Here is a 20,612-nt window from a genome sequence, read left to right as displayed (position 1 = left end):
CACTTGTTTCTTTGCTCAGTTTGCATGATGGTACCGATATAATTGCATTAATCAGTTCATTAGTCACCCGAAAACAAGTAACAAGAGACTTTCTTATATCTAAATCGCATTGTAAAATTTGTGCAAGTTATTTAAACTCGGGAGAGGCATGTTGTGCATGAGAAAACTGAAAAATAATATGCACTGACCTCAAACTGTATACGCTAGACTTTCCAGCCTGAATAAAGCGAATACCTAAACACTAGAGAAATGGTTCTCAACCTTATTGAAACCATTTCCTGGTATTTTTTTTTAAGCTAGTGCCCTTAGTCCAAGAATTTTCCTCGTAAATCTTGACAGTATTTAAGATTTTATGCATGAATTAACATGTACCTATAAAATTAAATATTGATAAATAAATTCTAGCATAATCATAAAGAGTAATAATAGTTTGATTACGTGTGTACGATTGTTGACAAATATAACAACATGGATGACGAAGTGGTAGCGTCGTCTCCTTGTAATTAAGTGATCCCGGGTTCGATAACCGGTGGAGGCACGTAGTGGCGCGGGTCCCACTTTAAACTGTAGGTCGAGTCCTGGCCTGATAAGTATATTTGTGCATAAAATGGACTTAAAAACGAAAACTCACAACTCAAATATAAAGTTCGCATTATGATAGTTGTCAACCACTTTTAGCAGAACATTTCGCAACTCAGTATAGTTGATACAAGGGCACCGTATCGGGTCGTGCCCCGGTCCATGTTGACTGATCAATTTTAGACTAAAGTGCCTCAATATGCTGGCTATTTAAAATAAAAGCAGGTCGCGTTGTAATTGGCGAAAACACGGCCTCTTTACACGATGTTGAAGGCAAATTACAACCGATGACTTCATCAAAAAACATGGTAAAGCGAAAAGAACGTTGTGTTTAAATCTTAAAACACTGTAAAACATTGTACATAACGATACTTTATTATATCAACACATTTGAGCTTCAAACACGTTGTAAGGCCTCCGGTTGGGCTCTCTTCTAGTCTAAATATAGCTCGTTGGAATGAAGCATTCGCTGCGCATACACGAACAACAAACTGAGGCGACACGATGCACGGTATAGTCCAGGCAATTTACACTTTGACCTGGGCAAAATTGCTTCAGAAGGTTTTTAGAGCGTTTCTATCCAAAATCAGACAAAATCGGACCACGGGAAAACTCCCAAAAACAGATTTCAAAATGGCGGACTGGCTCTTTTCTACTAAAGGCTAAAATAAAGTAATTTACGCTCCTTAAAGAGAAATAATGATTTTATTTACATTTAATAATAATTAAACTAAAACTATCTTTCAACATATAACATTTCTTATGTAATTTTGATATTTAAAGTGATTTATGGAAGTTAGAAATGGAGAAAATAACAATTACTTGAAATAAACTTATTTTTAAGTTCTCTTAATTATAAAGTCAACTTCTAAGGAAGGACAAAGTTTAATTGACCGTCTTCATCACTGTAAACACTGGCGTGCACATGGGGGGGAGATGGGCTACAATCCCTTCCGAAATTTTGAGAAAAATATATTTTTTAAAAAAAATAAAAGCAGCAAGGAACTTAGGAAAATCAAATTGCCAAATGCAAATCCCTCTTAAATAAATTCTCAGATTACAATTTTGAGTGAAATAGCAAATATACGAAATATTTTATTGTGTATCCCCCTCAGGTAATGCCCATTTTTACAATTCCAACCCTCCCTATTCCCCCAAAAAAGAATCCTGTGTACGCTAGTGACTGTCTTCATATTATTGTCGCAACCATTCGCCACGAGCTGTTGAAGAGGACAATCGATTACGCTTGAATCCACATCGTGAAGTATCATCAAGGTTCGTCGTGCAGGAACAGCAAATCATCTTAAGTAGGAAACCTGAATTTAGTGGGTGTAGAGCCTTAGCAGGAATTATTCTTTGCATACAAACCCCACCATGCTGTATACATGCAGATTCTTATTTGAAAGTGTGCGCGATTCGGTAGGTAACAGACACTCAGGTGTAACAAATGATGTACCTGTAGCTATTTTTTCAATTAACATTCGACGACATAGTTCGTTTCTGGATTCCAACAATTCGCAGTCATACAACAGAAGCATTTGTTTTCTTCCAACGGTTTAAATATCTGAATGTTGGCAGGAATGTAAACAAACGAATTTACAGCTGAACAGTTACCTTCATCAGTTGAATTCTGAGAATTTCCCAATTGAACACATCCTGGACGTGGTTTTCAGTTTTCGTTTTATGTCCACTTCATTCACTGATACGATAATCAGGACTGGGCATGCAGTTGAAAGTGGGATCCTAATCACTACGTGCCTCCACCAGGTATCGAACCCTGAGCCCATTGAATACAAGGTGACGGACCTTATCACTCACTACGCCATCGGGAGCCCAGGGAAATTCTGGGTGTGGTATTATAGTCCGTAAAAAACACACAGAAACAGGAGCAGCTTACGGATGTCACGACCAAACAATGATTGAATTCCGAGGATGTCGAACACATTGTTGGAAAATGTTCCCCGGCCTATTTCACTGAAATAGTACGACTTGAAACCATTGTCCTTGGCATGGTACAGAAGCAAGTCGACCTGTTCCCTCTATTACTGTTGTACAAATATCTGCGTTTTGTGATGATGAGACTGTAGCTCGAAATGAGCATCCTCACCTGCGTTGTACACAGCACCGGTGATTCTTCAATATCTCGCCTCTAAGGGAAATAATTGCTTCATTAGCTAGGAAGTGTTCTTTCTTGCTGGCGCTTAAAGATAATATTCCTACTGGTTTATGCAGAATCTTCTGAAGTTATGCACTTAATCGTACGAAAGCCTCTATAGCCATCAGAAACAACGATAGCCCTTCCATCTGTTTTCAGAGTGAAATATACACAAGATATTGCAATGTTCTTGTGTGTTTCATTGTTACGCAATGGAACTCAATGTAGGATAGATCCACCATCCAAAAACGCACTGGTTTGTACACTTAACTTCTTCCATTCGTAACTTGGTGTATTTGATAACTGCTTCGCCTAACTGAGATTTGTTGGTTCTCCTCAACATACTTTGACATTCAAATAATCCACGAGGATACGCATGAAGCTCGTAAGACATGACATCTTCCAGTGGCACCGCCAGTCACAAAAGTTGTCATTCTCTGAAAGAAGAGTACTCCATCTACTTGTGAGCCCTGTCGGACACGATATACTTGTACAACAGCAGCAGCAATAGCAGAAAATCCTACGGTTTTCACTTTGTGAACCTTTTTGCAGAATATTTGAACACCTCTTTCTTTCTCAATCATTTTGAAGACGATGTCCGTAACCATGTAATGCAATTCATCAAAATTAACTCCTGGATCAGCTGTGATTGCTGTACTAGTGTTGCAGAAACTCGAGTCTAAATGGAAAGGGGATATGGATTCCAGTGGTTCGGTTACTTTTCTTAATATCATTACGATCCACCGATTGTCTACTTTCTTGCATTTCATTGTGTTTTCACTACTCTTTAACAAAACTCTGGTACATTCTTGCATTGTTAAATTGTAAGTGGAACACGGGTGTATGGAAAGCATCCGTGTTGCCTTCTGGATTTCTGCAAATCCGCTTCCTCGTGTCAGTCCTCCCTTGCTTTGCAGGGACTACATTAGTACTTGTTTTATTACGAGGTCTGATCCGATTTCAACCCAGAGTCTCGGATTTGATACCCGATGGAGGAACAAAGTGGTTCAGATCCCACTTTAAACTGTAGGTCCAGCCCCAATTAACCTTTCTGTGCATACAAGTGAACTTGAAACAAAAAAACTCAATCCGAGTTCGGTACATAATCTGTCACTTCATCTTGTCACAAATTTACCTCTCAAGAACATTTTCTTCACGACTGGATTTTCAGGCGATAAACGTTTTCTGTTTTACAGGTAATTGTGATGTCTGGTTACTGCAATGATGGAGAGATTCTTCAGCTAGCTTGCAGCTGGAAATCGTCCACGAACCGGTTCTATCAGCATTTATCAAGTTACATGCAATGCTGGTCATTCGTGGTGATCAGATCATATTTTAACTACCTCTTGTCCATTGTCCAATTTTTTCTCACAAATAACGCATAATTTAGAGATTTCATTCTTAAAAGGCAAAATACAATTTGACACAATAATAAAACACAAATTATAAGTAAGAATACACAAAATATTAAAAAAATATTCACAAATAAACATAAAATGTTAGGAAATTTACAATAGCCAATCTGCCATTTTGAAATCCGTTTTTGGAGGTTTTGCCGTGGTCCGATTTTGTCTGATTTTGAATAAGTTATTCAGCAATGATTCCTGAGCTCAGCTTCTGAAGCAATTTTGCCCAGGTTTGAGGGGAAATTGCTTTAGATTGCCTGGACTACTATAGTAATCTAACATCATGATACATCACAAACACCATTTGGAGCAATTTGCAGATATCACTGGTCATTCCATCAAACACAGGTCAATACATGAACATTGCTCGACAAGAAAGTATTACACATGTGAGTAGTATCAAAACATACTTTTGCAGGAAAAGTTTTACTTCCGTGTATCAACAACCTACTGTTCTATGCCAAAAAACTTGAAAAATTGTGACGGAATTACCATTTTGCCTTACCTATTAAAAGACGCGTATATCTCACTTTACATACACAGAATATCATAGTGAAATACATCAATTAGTTCTTCTAGGACGTGCTAATCTTGCCATACTACCATATAAGTTCTTTCTTGCCACATACAGCGATTTCATGGACCGTTAAGATGCACAATAAACATACCATGCCATGTACCTTGCGGCCATCTTGCAAAATAGTGTTTCTGGCCACCTACTGTATTGCTTTTAATGAAACAAAGGCATGTTCCATTAACTACAAGTTTAACTCTCGTATGATATTATCTTCATTTCTATGTAGAAAGCTTTTGAGTTTTTGGTCTGGAGGTTGACATTTCCGTGGAATTGCATATGTCTAAAATCTTTGCTGGTTCAGCCACTTGCAGCATCCACTTTTCAAGACATGATTTAGCACACATTATTTGTTTTGTTTTTTTTACTTTAAAATGGACATACTTATTACTTTCTCCGAACATTAGCCTTACTTCCACATTCATGTTCAGTTTTCTAAACGTATTTCTCAGCCTCTTGCCTAACTTGTAAAAATCATCACACAGTCGAAACTGAATTTTCAATATATTACTAGCTATTGGCTATAATTTGAATGCTACATATTCGAATGATTGGTCTAAGTGATTTCGTTTATTCTACTTCTCTTTCCGTTCACTTTTGACTAATCGCGACGATGAGGATGAGTGATGATATAATGAAATTAATGAAGGGACACTCACAAAGTACATCCATGCCCATGACCCCTGCTTCAGATTCGAGTAAAATGCTTTTCTATACATCGTGTATGTATGCTCTGAAGCTCTGAGAGCACTGTGGTGAGCAGTGGATGCAAAAATAATAAATTAAAGTAATACAAGTAACATGAAATGTGTTTCACATGTAAACACCCATAATGCTACATTCTGCAGATTCAAATCAGAATGTGCATCTCCGCCACATTACCACCTCTGGGGCTATGCGCAAGCAAAGATGCACGGCTTCAATTGTCTCCAGTCTGGTACCTTGAGGTCTGTGGTGCTGACTCAAAACATTATTATCAAATTAATAATATAGAAATAACGCTGTTTCTTGAAGCATACTTCACATGAGCATCTGATTAGTCTCCAACATGACAGTCAAGATAACAATTTTACCATTCAAAGTGCAAAAAAAACGTACACATGTGTACATAAGTTGTTAGTATTATGGACATTTATTAGAATAAAACTGAAAGCAGTAACGATATCACTGTACATTTTGTAGCAATAAAATATGGAAATTTCAATTTATGAATAATTAACATCTTGTCCAAAGATCGATGTATAAATTTTGGCTTCATGTTTAATGCATGTATAAAATATTACTTGCACTTAAATAGAATATTATCAATTGGTTAACGATATTTCAAGATTTCTTCTTTCAAGATTCGGCGATTATAATATAAATTATTTACTTTTACTTTGTCTTTTTACAACATACGTTTATTTAAAAAAAAAACCACTGAAATAGCTACAAAGAACTAAATGTAACTAACATATAATACGTTGTTTATCTACTTCGGAAATGCTGTGCAGGCAGCTATACTTCATTCTACATTGAAAAATAAAACTTCGCTCTCGATTCACGTGCAATATTTAATTTCGGCAATCGTTAATGTACGTATTACACTCGTATAACAGCATGAACATTCACTTTTACAATTAGAATCACGGAGTACAATTACCCCATCGCCCCCGGCTTCGAAATTTGTGGCTTCAGGTTGACCCATGTTAAAACGCCCACGTCTCCGGTCTGGTACCTTGAGGTCTGTGTGCTGACTAACCCACCATTTTCAATTAAGAAAAATAATGAATACAGGTGAGTCGATTAATTATGGTTCACTGGCATTGATTGTCGTAGAAGTGACGTCACGCGAATTTTGGGAACTTATTAGACCCATCAAGTAGTCGAATAGCGTGCAGTTTGGTAAGGAATATTAGTAACAAAAAAAATAAAATAAAAAATAGGAGAAGTCGAAGAAGGAAAGAAACACACACAAGCAACGTATATCAATGTATAATGCGAAGGATAAGTATACTGTCCATCATGATATAGCAGGGGAAGGAATTTCAAGAGAAAACTAGTTGCAATTTGTTACCAGGGGCGTCACCGCCTTTCCCAGAAGGGCAATTCCGTTGAAGCAACATTCAGGCAACATGTAGCATTAGACTGTAACGAACTCAGTTGGAATGTTTCAACTAGCCCAACAACAAAACGTTGTGGAACATTCGACAGTGAATCGCAGGAAAAGTTTAGTTTTGTTTCTCGTCAACAAGGATGGAAACACTGTGAAATATTTTTTCTCCCCTCATGTGTAATGCACGTCATATTGAATCTTGATTGATCGATTGATTGAATTGTTGTCTTAAGTTCACTTTATGCACAGATAGACTAATCGGGACTGGACCTACAGTTTAAAGTGGAATCCGATCCACTATGTGGCTCCGCCCGGTATTGAACACGGGACCCCTTGATTATAAGGCGACGACGTTACCATTACGCCATCGGGGAGGCCCATATTGAATCTTGAATTTATGTAAATCATGCATAGTGCAAAGGGTCATTTTAGCGTGATTAACAATCAGTGTTTCTCTGGATTTTTCTTATACTGAAAATATTCTCTCGGGTTATCGACCAGGTGAGTTGTGGAAATGATTCCAAGCTTTCGAGGGCTAAAGTCACTCTCATCTTCACCATTACCCTGAAGATAAGAAGAGAGCGATATTAACTCTGGAAAACTTGGAATCCTTTCCACAACTCACTTGGTTGATAATCTGAAAGAACCTTTTCATCATTATGTGTGAAATATATACTTTTTAGGTGGACATTAATTTTCCAGGGAGGGCTGCCCCCAACCCCTTGCCCCCCTTCCTTCCGGACGTCCATGGACGTGTTTGTTTCGCAAGCAGAGCGTGTTTGTTATGTAACTGAAGCAACAAGGCAGAATTTTATTGTTTAACTACACGCAACCAGTGACTGACAACGCCAGATACCCTGTTGTCAGTGACGGCGCCAGTCTGAAATAAGTGGGGAGGGGGGCTAAAGATTTCTGAGTCAAATTCTCGGAGGCTAACTAATACCTGCTAAAAGGTATTTACGTAGCTAATACTTTACTACGGTATAATTTTTACCAGTGACATATTTTACAGTCAGATCCAAAGAAAGTCACTGCAGTTTGTTCCGTGATATACAAAAGTACACACTTTTAGGCACGAATCTTTCATGTCAAATAAAATGCAAAAATTATATCGTTTTCTCTTCTTAAGCCATTATCGAGTGGACTAATATCACAGACTTACTATTCATATGAGCAGTACAAAATACACCATAAAAACTAAAAATATCAACTCGCTGAATACACATATAAATACCACACGTAACACTATTTCTAGGTAAAGAGTTTGTGTACTTTTTTAAATGAGAAAATGATTGATTTAGATTGATTTAATTTATTTTTCTTCGCTTTTTGAGCCACTTTTGGCTAAAAATGAGAAAATTAACAAAAAAAAACATAATAAGATACGTCTGCTTTCCTGAGAAGCTACAACCGTGTTTAAATCCAAAGACTTTGCAAGCTCTTTCTCAAAGGACAGAATAGATGGACCTCTTGCTTCCAATTAGATTACGAAGATAACACTTGATTTGCTGCGATGGGGATATGCACATTTCAATTACACAAAGCTTATAAAGTTCGTAAAAGACAATTTTAAATGTTTCAACCATTGCAAGGAGGTGCTGAAGAGTCCTTATTTTTAGTTCCTTTCTGCCTCATACTAGCTTTGTAAGATTGGAGCTTTTCGTGCTTCAGAAAAGCGTCACTAACTTAATAAAGTACGCCTCAAATACATAATACCACCCTTGTATAAGAAATGTGTGATATAGAATAATGATACTATTTTATTTGCCATGATCCTATTTTCTTTCCTTGTTCAACGAATGGAATTCAGAACTTAGGGCTAAAAATGGGAAATGATGCGAGAATAGTTTTAGATGTGTTTCAAAGATTGATTCTCCTGCACGGGAACCACTGTGACGGTATTACAGAAATTATTTTCTAACCTCACAAATGATATTTAATTAACATGAAGGACTACGACTGCGAGCAATAAAATTGCCCAAGGATGCAGATTTCCGCAGTGGCGGCTGGCAGCTAGTATGATGGGTAGTGCAAACGTGATCAAGAAATCGAAAACATTTCACTAGCATATGTCATAGAAATCTAATGAAAGAGGTCATTTTAATGGAACTTTGTTTACTAAAATTGCAGACAAAAATTTAGAATTCCTAAGATTGGTTTATTTTACTTCGCATTTGTACTACTTTTGGCTAATCGCGAAGATAATAATGAATGAACACTCACAAAGAACACCGATGCCTAGGCCGAGATTCAAACCCGCAATCCCTGGCGTCTTAGCATGCTGTGCGGAGGTCGGCCAGAGTTTCCAGGAAATAAATGCGACTATTAAAATTTCGACGCCTGTCACCTTTACCATTTTTTTGATATTTTTAAATAGAATTGATGTTTAAATCTGGCGTGGGACAGCCAAGTTGTTTAAGTTTTAATTTAATATCATATAGTACCTTGGAAAACGGTGTATGTAATAATGCTCTAATTTGACTCGTCTTTACTAACTACCCTTCCTGTCACACACCATCGGACACTTTCACTTCACTAAAAAGAAAAACACTGAACAATTAGAGACACTGAGTCGACCACGGTATTCTCGCCTTGCTTTGTTTATAATTTGCAACCCCAGCACGGCAGACGGTACATCAACAATCGGTGTTACTAACAACTGAAATATGATTATCTGCTAAACGAACTGTAGATCTACAATTTTTTGAATTCAATGCAAGAAACTGAATTATATCTCCAAGTGAAATTCTTATACTGATAGATTTTCCGTGTGATTTTTTACAAATATTAAAGTAAAAAATACCCTGGTGATGCGAATTCCCTTTGATATTTAGGCAATTCTTTTGTACAGAAAATGTCTTCAATGTTGTCAACGTCAGTTGCAACACGTGAGTGTCTGTGTGCGTGAGAGCAAGGGATATATCTTTTCTTAAGGAAGAAATCGATAACAAAGAAGTCCGGATGGCTCTTTAGACGCATCTATCTAAATGGTTATATAAATTTGGGGAAGATATTACGTTCGTTCTTGCCAAGTATGCAGGAAAGTATCTTTCTCGCGAATTACTTCTCCAACGAGTATTACAAATCGGTCAGGATTAGTCACTTCTCTGTGAAGTTTGCAACTATGTCAACACAATGCGAAAGCTATCGCGTCGTGCCACGACGCGACCTGGCACGGCTGGTTGTCTTATGGCTGCCACTGGGCTACCACCCCACCTCCTCGCTCGTTAACTGCGGAGACTTTTTCATGCCTCCGCGCAGGCCTCTGCGCTCAGGCCAGGTTATGCTGGCCCAGAGCAAGTGAGAGAACAGCTGGGGATGCGGCGCAGGAATTGAGGAGGCCGTAAGCTGGAACGCTTACTGAACTTAACTTAATGAATGTTACCTCCACCGGAGATCGACCCCGGGACCTCTTTATATCAAGGCAGCAGTTCCATCGCTAGACTATCGGGGCTGGGGGCCCAATTTTAATCTTTACAATTGCTAGAATTTAAGAATTAGATAGTGTGTGTACTCTTTGATTCTTTAACATCGTATTTACCCCTCTCCAATATTTGCCACGATAAGGATAGATATAACGATGAAACCAATGAGAGAACATCGCTAACACTCATGCAAATTTCGGTACTTGAATGATAAACCAACAAACCAAACAGAAAAGAAACATAACACTTCTTTAGATTTTGAAAGTCGTCCGACTTATTCATATAAAATTCGTTTTTCACACCTGTTAGACATATTCTGAAATATAGTAATACGATTTATAGAGACTAATAATAATTGAACACATTTAGCTGCATATGCCAACAATCAAAGAACAATCTCGCATCACAGCCACTGAATAGGTGCACCTACCACCTAGCGGACAGGCAGCAGATTTCGTAGCAAGTTTGGCAACTCATGATTGGCCAGTTACGTAGTATCAAATGATCAGTGGCCATTGTTATCCAGGTGGATCTGCAGCTGCCCCCTTTTGATTTTAGAACCCATCGTAATAAAGTAACCTTGTGATCTAACCGAACTAGAAAATGTACTTGAACATTGTACTTTCCCCAATGGAAGTTTTATAATGGAAAATATCAATTTCATAATGGTAACACTTAAGCCTTGCTTAAATGTTAATAAAAAATTAAAATACTGACCAAGGCAGAATTTATAGTACAAAAAAATGTATAGACTAAAAAGATAACGTTTGCACCCTCTAACAGGGTCTTCTTCAGACGAATATTCACAATAGATTGGAAACGTTACCTTTTTAGTGTATACATTTTTTTTATACTATAAATTCTGCCTTGGTCAGTATTTTAATGTTTTGTAAATTCCTACTTTTTAAGTTTTCGATCGAAATGCATCCAGCGTACTACAAAAATCTAGACGGCTGCAGGGGGGTGATACCTGTTTTAGGGGGCTTCAGCATCCACTGTTGCACCGTCCCTGCCTGTTGCGGGTGAACCATTGGATGACTCTAAAAAATTTGGGTGGGCAAGTACAAATAACAATGTGTTTTGATATCCTCATTATCATTACGTGATCTAAACAAGGAAGATTCCTATCATATTCATCATTATACCTAGGTATACAATTTTTTATTTTTTTCCCCTCAGTATTTCTCTCCTCATATTTTTCTACATTTCTATATTTGTAGTGTATGTATATGTGAAATTATTTGTTTCTCTTTAGTTTTAGTCATTATTTCTATCGGTATTCATATATTATTATATTATACAACGTGTCCACAATGAGACTCCAACATTTTGAAAGTCTATAACTTTTTCATTTCAGATTGTACAGCTGTGATTCCGGAAGAAGCAGAAACAGAAACTCAAAAAGTTTATGTGGTAACGTTTTAGTGCGCGCAATAGCCGTACTGGCGCTGCAACAATCGATTGTTTGAAAATGGAGATTCCAAACGAGCGTGGACAGTAACAAGATCAGTTATTCAAGTGTAACGAAACTTTCGTCGTGTGTACAATAAGGATCCTCCGACATTCAAGACTATCAAGAAGTGGTGCGATCAGTTTTTGGCGACCGGCAATGTTTTGAAAGGACACTGTGGTGGTAAACCCAGAATCCAGGAACAGGTTGTAGAAAATGTGCGGAGGTCATTCGAAAGGAGTCCACAGACGTCAGTAAGACAAGCAGCGAGAGAACTTGGTATGAAACGGTCGACAGTTCACACAGTTCTTCACTGCTTGTCTTACTGACATCTGTGGACTCCTTTCGAATGAACCTGTGCACGCTCGTTTAGAATCTCCATTTTCAAACAATCGATTGCTGCAGCGCCACTACGGCTATTCCGCGCACTAAAACGTTACCACATAAACTTTTTGAGTTTCTGCTTCTGCTGCTTCCGGAATCACAGCTGTACATTTTAAAATGGAAAAGTTATAGACTTTCAAAATGTTGGAGTCTCATTGTGGACACGCTTGCATTTTCTTATGTAGCTCATGACAAGGATTAGGTGTTGGAGCAGCCGTTGGGTCTTATCAAGCCACCTTTGAACATTTAATTTTGGTAAGTACAGCTTTGGTTCTTCCAGCTTTAAGTTAGATTTTGACATACTGCTTGATAGGTTATCTTACATCTGTGTTTTCAAACGTTCGCCACCGTCTACTAAAACGGGGACGTTGAGGGCAGTCCGGAACGGGGTAGTCCCCGTTTTAATTGTCACCGACAAATATTGAAATACGTTTTACCTACTAGGCCTATGTTTTAATTTTCAGACAAATCTGTGATCTTATGTTGTTTTCTAAGTGTTTAAATTGAGTATAAGAGATCATCTGTTTGTGTAAATGCTTAAAAAAAATGACAAAACTACTTCCTGTCTTATAATTTATTATATTTTTCATAGTTCACCTGACTTTGGTTCTTTCAAAAAAAGTTTTTGTAACAAAATATTGCATTAGACCTCAAATTTACATTGTTTCATGAAAGTACTCCATTTTACTAAACCGGTTGTCCAAAATGAGGACTTTGCATATTTTCCAGAAAAATATTTTCCTGTCTCCCTAATGTTTTCTTTACACAAACAACATTGTTTCCTAATAGTCTAGGACCTACTCACGAAAGAAAACATTTGAAATATTTTTCCATTGATAAATTGGCTTTTCAGCCTTGCAGTCAGATACAGAGAAAGTGTTAAATTATAGTAAGTATTAATAAATATTATAGAATGTACAGTCACCGGCAATGAAAATGGAACATCTAGATCCTGAAATGCTCGCTTTCCTGTAAGGCGTTGTGTGTGTTGCCTAACTCGACGGCGATAAGTGGATTTTAATAGCAAATTTTCAATGGAAACTTCTACCAACGCCATAGAGCTAGGCAGCACACATAACGCCTTGCGGGAAAGCGAGTAGTTCAGGATCTAGGTGTCCCTTTTCTATTGTCGCTGACTGTACAATAACAACTGCACTAGCACTAACACTACAGTAGACATTGCATTTTACATAAATTATTTTTTATAATAGAACTACAATTATGAAATACCCCCATTCTAAAATATCTAAATCATTTTATTCGTATTGTAGTTACTGACCCTAGCACTCGACAGTGTATTGTTGTAAAGGAGTATATAATTTAAACTTATTTATTTATTTATGCTAGTATTATCCTGCTGGCAGCTGGCTGGCCTTAGTACAGCAGTACCTATACATGTAAATACAAAAAAAGTCATAAATTTATAATACAAGATTGTATGATAAAGATGTGACTACAAAAGAAATATTAAATACAATAAGAGGTACAATAAAATTTGAATGATATATACATTAAAGTATATATGATAAGTCATTAAAATAGGCCTGATGAATGATTAAAATACAATTGATCTTTAGGCTCGTTGGAAATCATTATAACTACTGACTATGGAGTTTAAAGACTCATTATATTTATAATCTGTAGATGCTGTCAATAACGACCCTTTAGTACGAACTCGATACGTCGTAGCTCGTATAGATATTCTCGATAAAAGCGTACGGACAGAGTAGTAACCTTCTAAAATTTTCTCAACGAATTTTATGTCATTTCTGTTTCACCTAGCTGAAAGGTATTCAACTTTTAACTTGTTCAATAGGTTGTCATAACTATAAAATAATTTAAACAGTTTAAATCTAAAATATAAATAGGAAAGAAATTTCCTTTGTATATTCTCAATGATGTCACATTTTCCAACACCACAGGAAAAATTCCATGTCACAGAACTGTATTCCAGAATGGGTCTGACAATTGTACATAACTAAGAGAAGGTGGAGATTGTTCAGACTTTGTAACTCTGCAAGTGTAACTTCATTGCTTTAGACGCTACTTGTATGTTTCTTTCCACCTACCAAGTCAGATGTCTCAGGTTCGAATCGTGGTTATGGCATGGGTTCATTTCATCAGTTCATCCTTCATCCTCATCGTCACGATTAAACCTAGAAGTAGGAATATAGAAAGAAAGAATAAAAATTGTTATCCGAGAGTGGGTTATCATTATTGGTCCCATAGGCGTGCGCAGACCCTCTGAGGGCAAAAGCTTCGATGAAAGTTCAGTCGGAGAGTAAAAACCTCATTCCATTTCACTGTTCTATTGTATTGATGGGTACTAAACATATATAGTGTGTGTCCGGACCCACCGAAAATCACTCTATTAGAAGAATTTCAGCTTCCGTGCCACAAAAGTTCTGTTCCCCTCCCAATTTTTTTTCTTTCTCTATGGTTCAGACTAATTTACATATAGACATGATTTCGTACAGCAGATTCAAAACAACTACACATAATTTATTCATTTCCAATGTGTGACCAATTTATTCTGCGACCACATAGGCGTAACACAACTATGCTATCGAATAAAAGGCGCGAGTATTAATAATAAGTAATTTGCTGGAGAACGAAGTGAAATAATCCAATTTTATTTTTTACATAGGCAATAAACCCGCCATAGTTGCTTGGAACTTTCGTCGGCGTTAAAATACTTTATTTTTTAAAGATAATAATATTGTTTAATAACTGTGATAAGATTTATCTACACTAAATTTGTAGTGAGAGTATTAGGAGGGACAAATGTCTCCCCTTACCCCCCCCCCCCTTGCCCGTGCGCCCGCCTATGATTGGTCCTCTTGAGAATTTGTTGGGAGAAAGGATTCGGGACAGTGTCCTTCAAAGTAATCGGCTATGCCCTCATCTTGCAATGCCGCCGACATTTTAAATCTATTTTAATACACTTATTATTAAATTGCCTAGGGATCGAAATACGCAACGTACATTGTTATAATGTACAAATGTAGAAAATGCCACAAAGGTGCAGTGCACAGGGGACTATGAAAAAGAGTAATTCTGAAGGAATTGGAATGTTTTACGACGTAGTTTGAAACTCTTCCGCTAGAGGCGCCCAATATCATGTGTTGTGTGCTGCCACCATCGATAATATGAGTAACTACTTGCAGTTCTGGTTTGTGGCAAACTGCATGATCTTACATCTCCGGGATATTTTGTTTTGTGATATATTCTTCTCTAAGTTTGTTTTAAGTCTATTTATGTTCATAATTTATCAATAAGGACTGGATCCACGGTTTAAAGTGGGATTTGAACCACTGTGCAATTTACCTCCACCAGGGATCAAATCAGGAACCTCTTGATATATAGAAGACGGCAGGATTACTGCTTTACCCGTTTAAGCCCGATACATTCTTCTCGGCGGTTCGTTTGGAAATGGAGTGGAGTGAAAACAAAATTGAATATCTGTAATTTTTAATGTGGCATTATAAACTAAATAATTATTTATACGCAAGGAATATTTTGTTGTCATCTGACAAGATGAACTTGAAATTCAATTAGCTCTAACTTCGAAACGGCACGATTTGAAACGATCCCTCTTGTACAGTACAATGTGCCAAGGGGTGCTCACAGGAGGGAAGGTGGAATAATGACAGGGACCGCGCTTTCAAAGTTAGTTTCTTTTTGTTTAGCTGTTTTCCTTAAAATAATGTAAAATCAACTTCGTACCATGCTAAAATATATGGGATGAGATGGGAGAGGGGGAAACAATATATTTCCTTTGTAATTCAATGGTTCCAAGTCATTTTTGCTACTACGTGCAAATGGGAGTCCGGAAAGGGGGGTTCAAGGGGGACTGTACTCCCCCTGGAAATGAAAGTCAACCAAAAATTATATATTTCACACATATATTTTAATTTCAGCCACAATAATATGTGTTAATTATTGCAAGAACAAGGTATATTCAAATTTAAGCAATGTTTTTTGAGGGAACAACACTATGATTGGGGAAAATATGCCTTGTTTGCTCCCCCGGAAAAAAATACCTTCCTTGCCCCTCCATGGAGAAAATCCTGCGAACGTCCATGTACGTACACCATATTTAATTCGTTAGATGAAGACAAAAGCAGATCAAATAAAGTGTTCAGTAATGATTAAACAAGCTGTTGTAATTACATCTGGGGGGACACGCCATTCGCCTTGTAGAAGATAGACGCCTCTGGTATGGACGAGTTCCTTCTCTACAACCAAGAAAATTTTATAGTTCCTCTTCTATCTGCACATCTTTCAAGCAAACGATTCTCTCATTTTCATAAGACAATCATCTGTGACAGTGGCAGCGATTAGGGGAGTGGGCAGTTGCCCCCCATGTTTCGCCACTTTTGCCCCCGCACTATGCTAAATCTTATCTACAAAGGTAAATGTACTGTCTTTGGGCCCCCCCCCCCCCGGTTTTGGACCCAATCGCCGCCACTGATCTGCGGTCTTTCTGGCGTAGAGAACTGACCCCTGTTTTATACTTGTTGATATTTAGTATAGACTTTTACAACCTCAGCTTTTATCATAGGATCAGATTTCGAACAAGAAATGGTAGTCAACCCATCCATAGAAGCAAAGTGATCAATCAGAAAGATTAACATAAATTCATGATAAGTTTTGAAGAAAGTGATGTGGATGAATTATATAGTTGGTGATCTGTGATATATATGAAAATAAAATATCAACTTAGAACAATATACTTCACCTGAAAGCTGAGTCAGAACTTAAATTGTAATTTTTACCTTTGTTTTCTATATTTCGTACCTTTTACATATCACTGTGTACATCGCGATGAGATGAACGATGATCAAAAAAGTAATGAAGGGAAAAGCGCAAGTCGGGATCGAACACAGAACCCTCCATAGAACTCACGATTCTATATTCAGTCGGACCCCTCTGTATGAATGCATGGTTACGAAGTTTTCTGGAAGCAAAAACGAACAAAATAACACAATGAAAAATAGTTTATAGGTGTGTTTCACCTACGTCACAAACTGTTGATTCGTGGCTTCGAGCAGCCATGATTGAGGCCAGTTCTTGTAAGCATACGGAATTTAAGCTGGCGTCGGGACATTCGTAACTTAAACGTGCGGTTGGTGCAACGGTAACGAACGCTACGTGGAGGATATTTCCTTGCAAACAATAAATAAAATTGGCCCCAAAACTGGCGACTGCGTGCATCCTGATGTCAAATGAAACCAACCTATTGATACAATGTGCCAATTATATGTAAGTAAATTCGATTACCAACAATTTTATTGTTTCTGCCTTGAAAGTAGTACGTGATAGTTTCAACCTACTCGTATTGTTTAAAGACATGAAAAAATATTGTGTAATTTGCGGAAATTCAAGTAAGGTAAGTTCTGTTGACATGCTTACAGTTCCACGATTATCAACGGCATAGGCTATATCATGAACCACTGATTTTCAAAGAATTATTTTGATCACTTGCAAAGATACCCAACGTAATTTATTTTGAAGCACTTGAAAGTTATTACATAACTTGGCTCGACAATATCTATTGCTTCTTTCTCTAATAACATCTTGCACATTGAGTTTCTAGACAGTTCATTTTACAGTTCAACAACTTTTGTTGGTAATTACACACAATAATAATTTGAGTTTAAGTCCACTATATGCACAGATTGGCTAATCGGGACTGAGCATACAGTTTAAAGTGAGTTCCGAACCACAGTATGTGTGTCCGCGTGTGTGTAAAGCTGTTGCCTGCTGTGTATTGTACGGTGCCATGCAGGCACATAAGAGTTGTGGAGATACGGTCAATAAGTTCACGATCTCGGCCACACTGAAGGCGATGCAATCAGCACCATAAGTGAGCCTCAGAGCAGCTTAGCATGGAAATTGGGAAAATTTCCACCTGAGATCACTCATGCACTCAGGGAATCGAACCCGGACCATCGCGTCTCTTTGATTATATACAGGGTGTTTCTGTGACCGTGTTACAGACTTGCAGGGATGATGGAAGGGAACAAACGCAACAAAATGATATAGAGAGCCCTGGTCCGGAAATGCCCCAGTCAAAAGTTGCAAGCCAAAACCTTCGAAGGGTCGGCAACCACGCACAACGCGGAGGGGAACCAAAAAAGAAAGGGGAAAGAATCCACCGCGCATGGCCTGCAGAAGACGTAACGTCAAACTCGACGTGTGTAGTCTAGAAGCACGAGTATCGCGGCTGCAATCAGTGCAATGGAGTATACGGTAGAGGAACTAGCTGATATGATACATGTGTATGGACGAGCAAATGGGAACTGTAGGGAAGCGGACCACGTATCCACGGCGCAGACATCCAGCGCAGACCATGTTTCCCAGACTTTTCCAACGATTACGGGAAACGGGGCAAGTGCGATCTCAATTCCACGAACATGGAGGACGAAGAACTGCAAGGACACCCGACCTTGAAGAAGCAGTGCTGGATGGGGTGGAAGGACAACCATCCATTAGTACACGGGCTGTGGCACGTGAAATTGGTGTGGCCCTTAGTACTGTTTGGAAAGTTCTGAGGGAGCAGCAGCTGCACCTTTACCATCCACAGCGTGTCCATGCTTTGGGTCCAGCTGATTTCGCACCCCGCGTCGTGTTTAGTGAATGGGTACTGGAGCGTTGTGTCACGTGGTCGACTTTCAGTTCCATGCCTGTGCGCTTTTCACTGATGAGGCCTGTTTCACGAGGGACAGGATGCTGAATAGTCGCAATAGCCATGTATGGGCCGATGAAAATCGCCGTGCCACAATCGTGAAGGGCCATCAAGACAGATTTGCTGTAAACATGTGGGTGGGCATTGTCGGCGAACATTTAATACCGTACGTCCGTATCTCTTACCGCCACGATTAACTGGAGCAGTGTGCACTGTGTTTCTGAGAGACATCTTCCCCGAGTTATTGAAACATGTCCCACTTCTCGTTCGTCAACGCATGTGGTTTCAGCATGATGGGGTCCGAGCCCACTTCGTAACTGGTGCTCGTGATATTCTGACGCAGACCTTCCCACAGCGGTGGATAGGGAGAGGCGGATCTGTTTCTTGGCCTGCCCGTTCACCTGATCTGACCCACTTAATTTCTTTTGTGGGGTTATGTCAAAAGTGTTGTCTACGAGACACCTGTGAATAATGTAGAGGAACTCTTGGAAAGAAGCCTTGCCGCCTGTGATCTGTTCCGAACGACTCCTGGGATATTAGAGCGGATGCCACACAGCTTATTGCGACGCCGTTATGGCTGTATCGAGGCAGGGTGTGTCACTTTGAACAACTGCTGTAATGATGGCTACAGTTACTACTCATTAAAGCGACTACAGTGACTTTTCTATGTTTGTTTTCCCACTTCCTCAGACATCTTTCATGGTTCCCCTCCGCGTTGGCCGTGGTTGCCTGCCCTTCGAAGGTTTTGGCTGTTAACTTTTCAATGGGGAATTTCCGGATCAGAGTTCCCTATCTAATTTTGTTGTGTTTGTTCCCTTTCACCAGCCCTGCAAGTCTGTAACACGGTCACAGAAACACCCTGTTTATATACATGTGTGTGTGCGTGTGTGTGTGTGTTTGTACACACAAACACTAGGTAATTTCAACTGAAAAACATACTGACTGACAGACACACATCATTGTCCCTTGCGATGCTAGTGGTTTCCGAGCAAAGTAAGAAATGGAGTGTTGTTTTGGTTATATATTGGCCATTCTGGACTTCGCAAGATAATTCAAGCAAGTCCACTTTATGCAGAGATAGGATAGGAATCAGGACCACTGGGATATGTGCCTAATCAGGGGTAGAAATCGGGACCCTTTGATTGCAACACTACGTCATCGAGGAGCCTAAAAAATTCAGTATTTCATTGTTCACCTGGTATAATATTGCAAAATAAATAATTGTATTAAATATATTATGTTACATCATGTCATGTTAACAAATTTGTATCTTCGTATTTCAGAATTATTATATAATGTGATCAGTCAACAAAGAGATGACATTACCAGAATAACTGAAGTATCAACATATGAAATTCCACAAGTCTGAGAGCACAGAAAATGAATCACGACACAGCTTTGAAGGGAGGTTATGCCCTAACGAAGGTGCTAATTTGACGTTGAAAATCTCCACATAACAGTAAGAAACGTAACGCCATCAGACAAACATCGGCTAGTAGAGGAAACTTTCCCCAGGATATACCAGTGTACTTTTTTGTGGGAAGAAGCAATGTTTCACAGGATCTTCTACTGGAAGTTGAGGAATATGATGGTATTAATCAAGATTATTCAAGGAGACTTCGTAGACAGTTACAATAATCTCACACTGAAGACAATCAGCATGCTGGATTGGTTTAACAGATTCTGTCGAAAAGTGCCGTTTGTGTTAAAAACTGATGACGATGTTCACATTAACACCCAACTCTTACTTCACTTCCTTGTTAACCACAAGGACAGGCAGAACACCATCTTCGGGAAATTGGCAAAGACGTGGAGACCGTTTAGATACCTCACAATTAAATATTGTGTGTCTA

The sequence above is a fragment of the Lepisma saccharinum genome, chromosome 1 (genome assembly GCF_977018435.1).
Source record: "Lepisma saccharinum chromosome 1, izLepSacc3.1, whole genome shotgun sequence".
Taxonomy (NCBI): Eukaryota; Metazoa; Arthropoda; class Insecta; order Zygentoma; family Lepismatidae; genus Lepisma; species Lepisma saccharinum.
Note: the sequence above shows the minus strand (reverse complement) of the source record.